Here is a 4,187-nt window from a genome sequence, read left to right as displayed (position 1 = left end):
GGAGAGGGACAGCATGCAGAGGGATCTAAGTGCCTCTGGTTGCAGCCTCTTCTCTCTTCCCTTTACTCACACTAAGGACATCATTCACAGGCTATGGACAATACTCATTGCCCAGTGTTTCTCCTGCTCACTTCAGATGCAGCTGGGACTAGGTATTTTGGTTGGGGCCTTGGCTAACTCTCCTAACTCCTCCAGAACATACCCAACCAGAGGATCCACTCTGCACCCCTGTCACTCTCAGAATGCTCCCATCAGAGGGTCGATGGCCCAGGAACAGGCAGGAGCAGCGCAGGCCTTGTTTTCACTGTTTGCTGCCAGGACCCGCTGCTGCTGGACCCTCAGACTGGCCCTGTCAGAACATGCCCATCTGCATCAAGCCTGCATTTACTTTTCCCTTCAGATCCCAGGCTGTTCTCTGAGCTGGACTCTGAATCTCAGAATAACTATCAGGGGTGCATTGAGTCAGGCTAACCTAAGGTTGAGAAGAGAGCTAAAAGGACAATACATTGGCTGCAGCTGCTGAACAAGCCTCCTCAAGCCCCTGCCCCACCCTGCTGGCATGAGGGCAGGTCGCACTGTGTGGGTTCTGGGTTAGTTTCCTGTCTCTGAGGCAGTTTCTGAATCTTCCTTAAAGTGAAACAGCCCAAAGCAAAGCCCTCTACATACTTAAAACAGACCAGTGACTTGAGTTTTGTTACATCATCAGAGATTGCGTAATGAACCTCAGAGGCAAAAATAGCAACGAAGTTGATGCAACAAGTGAAAAGGAAATTAAAAGCAAGCTGCCAAACCGGATTCAGGATCCAGGCTGGGAATCCCCTCTGGCCTGGCCTCCTGGCTGAGTTGAGTGCACAGAGCAGAGGATCCTCCTGACTGCCTGCCAGACGCCTGTGTCTTCCAGGCGGAAACTCTGAGCTCCGGGGAAAAACAAAGAATCCAATGAGGGTGGGGGTGTCTTGTAGACAGCTGGCCTGTGTGCCACATAGGAATGTTTCCTGTTTCTGTCTAGAACTCTCAGTGTTGTTGCCACAGGCTTGGCAATGTCATCCCTGCTGCTGCTGCTAAGTCGCTTCAGTCATGTCCAACTCTGTGCAACCCCAAAGACGGCAGCCCACCAGGCTCCGCTGTCCCTGGGATTCTCCAGGCAAGAACACTGGAGTGGGTTGCTATTTCCTTCTCCAGTGCATGAAAGTAGAAAGTGAAACTGAAGTCGCTCAGTTGTATCCGACTCTTGGCGACCCCATGGACTAAAGCCTACCAGGCTCCTCTGTCCATGGGATTTTCCAGGCAAGAGTACTGGAGTGGGGTACCATCGCCTTCTCTGAATGTCATCCCAGTGAATGGCTATTTCTCCTCTCGCTGTGCAGTGGGTGAGCTGCAGGAATCTGTCTTGAACAGCTCTCAGGAAACTGCCCCATCTTCCTGACCACACACCCAGAACATCAGGAAATAATCTGCTAAACAGATTCAAATAGAAGACTTAACGTAAGGAGCACTTGGGAAGTGTCTGGTACCGTTCTGAGCATGTGCTACAAATTAAAGCAATTAATCTTACCACATTATCATGATGTGCTTTTATGATTATCTTAATTTTACAGTTAAGACATAATGCAGCAATTTATAACTAGGCAATCTATTTTCAGGCACTAATGAAGAAAAATCTCAAAGATTTATTTGCAAGGAAATATAAATAAATGAGAAAGTGAAGTATAAGAAAAATGGATATTTATGTGATATACATTAATATGTCCCTATGTATAGATTTATTAACTACATATGAAAATGTCTAGAAGGATACCCATTAAATTGTTAACAGTACAGGATTAGGGTGCATCCTCCTAGAGGTCAAGGTTAGGCATTCCTTTGTATGAATTATTTAAAAGTTTAGCAATGACATGTGTGTTTAATATATATGAATAAGCTTAAGAAACCTTCTTTACTTCTTTAGAGTCACATTTATCATGGCAGCTACTGGTTCTCACATCTCTTAGCTGTCTCTGCAGTCCCCAGCCTGCCTTGGTCTTCTTGCCTCCATTTGAACAGTTTAGGAAGATTCTTTTCTCAGGAGTGGCCAAGTGTAGAAAACTTACTCTCCCTTCCTCATCCTACTCCAGGATCCTAGATTCCACATATGCGATTGACTTCCCATGATGAATGTGGCTCTCCACTAATCCTTGAAGGCGTTCCGGCTCTTACAGGCCCCACGCAGGCACCTGAGTCCATGAACTGGGCTTTTCTCCACCCATTTCCCTCCCTCCTCTAGTCTATGTCTCAAGAATCACATTCAGTCCCTCCTCAAATTGTCCCTTGTTCCTTCTATGACCCAGGGTGGGTAACCCTGTTCCTTCTTTATTCAGGTGGATTCAGTATAGGTTTATCTTGCAGAATCAGGCTTTGGGTTAGATTTTATTCAAAGGTGTGTGCAAGCCAGCTTGCTTCCTTAAAAATACTTTTCTTTCCACTACTTAAATACAAATAGTAGTCTTCTACAAAATATAATACAAAACAAACTATCTTATGAACGATAAAGATTTAAATGCTATGAACAGCCTAAATATTTCTGATAACTTAAATAAATAATTATTACAACTTTTTAAGATATAGAAAATGGATTCTTAAATCTGTTTTAAACAGTTATGGTAACAAAACCTTTAACATACATTTAAATAATCCCATATATTAGCTATAACTTCTATGTCATCTGACACAAAAATCGAATTAAAGGTTGCACTTTGAGTCTTAGGAAATAGCCATTTAGTTGACCAGATGAACTGTTTTCAGACTCAACGCCTTCTTTATTTCCTGAGTTTTCCGATGAGCTTGTTGGCAAAGACCAAGCACCTTCTGATTTCCACGCTGACAACCTCCCAGGCACAGCGGCTGTATTCTTTTCTCTTTGAGATACACACTGATTCGCTGGAAGTAACTCTTCACAGCCAATCTGGAGTTCTCACTGCCTAGAGGTGACTGTTCCAGCGTCCTTCCCTCCCTCAGACATGCATCCAGGTCCTCCAGCTGCTGATCAAGTCCCACGAGGAATCTGTCCAGGAGGCTCTCGTCCAGACCTGCAGAAGAGCCCGTGGGCTGAAGAGCTGGAAGGTCTGCTGGAGCAACTCGTGCACAACAGCTGTGGCTTCTGTCTTCTCAGGCCTGGTCCCGTGCACCAGGGTCTGAGGAATCTGAAGTCAGTCCTGTCCCTCGGACAGGACACAGTGGGCACTCTCTCCATCTGACTCCAACGTGTGAAGCTTTCCAGATTGCCGTGGCTGGCAGGCAGCTCACAGCCCAGGGAGCACGTGGGGCTGGAGCAGAGGATCACCAGGGCCAGCAGCACTGAGACGGGGAGGGCCATTGGGATGCTGGGGGCTTGCAGGACCGCCTGCAGGGGAGGTCTAGGCAAGTTCTGAGGGCTTTGGGTGATGGGTGGCTCTTAAAGAGTGAGTCGAGAAACTTTCATTTTCTGGGTTTTTCCACATTTCCCCCTTTCCTTTCTCTTTCTACTCTTTGTAATGAAATCAATGGACGTGCTAATTTTTGCCATGAGTGCCTAGGTGGGGGACATCAAATCATGCGTGCCACTGTGGTTCATAGCTACACAGCCTTATGTTATGCTTTTCACACCTCCTTAGTTGTTCCTGGGAGAAGAGTCTGATCAAAGTCAGAGAAGGGAGAAATATTCATACAAATGTGGCTTTTCCAGGTCACCAAGAAGTGTTCAGTATGAAAACAGCTTATAAAAGAAGCTTTTGATTTTTCTCATTTTTCTCTCATTTACCCTTTTCTCCCTTCATTAAAAAATTTCATTTGTGTGTGTACCTTTACGATTTCACCTGAGTAGGCCTTGGGCTCCCTGGAGACATTATAGGGAACAATATCACTGATATCATTTGTTAAAAATGAATTATGTTGCAACGTAATCCACAAGGCACTTTTTAAGGTCCTGGTTGTCCTGCTCCTGCTGCTGCTGCTAAGTGCTCCAGTCGTGTCCGACTCTGTGCGACCCCATAGACAGCAGCCCAGCAGGCTCTCTGTCCCTGGGATTCTCCAGGCAAGAGTACTGGAGTGGGTTGCCATTGCCTTCTCTGGCTAGTTGTCCTAAAAAATTCAATTTTGCCTGTGTTTATTTCTCTTTCTCCTCTACCACTACAACATTTCACAGGAAACTTTGCCTCAGTCATTTTGTGATA

At 45.7% G+C, this 4,187-nt stretch overlaps 1 pseudogene; it reads right to left on the bottom strand.

Moving 5' to 3' along the window:
* LOC108636635 lies at positions 2,701–3,404 on the bottom strand (annotated as a pseudogene).

Source organism: Capra hircus, chromosome 8 (genome assembly GCF_001704415.2).
Source record: "Capra hircus breed San Clemente chromosome 8, ASM170441v1, whole genome shotgun sequence".
NCBI lineage: Eukaryota > Metazoa > Chordata > Mammalia > Artiodactyla > Bovidae > Capra > Capra hircus.
Note: the sequence above shows the minus strand (reverse complement) of the source record. Positions and strands in the feature narration are given on the sequence as shown.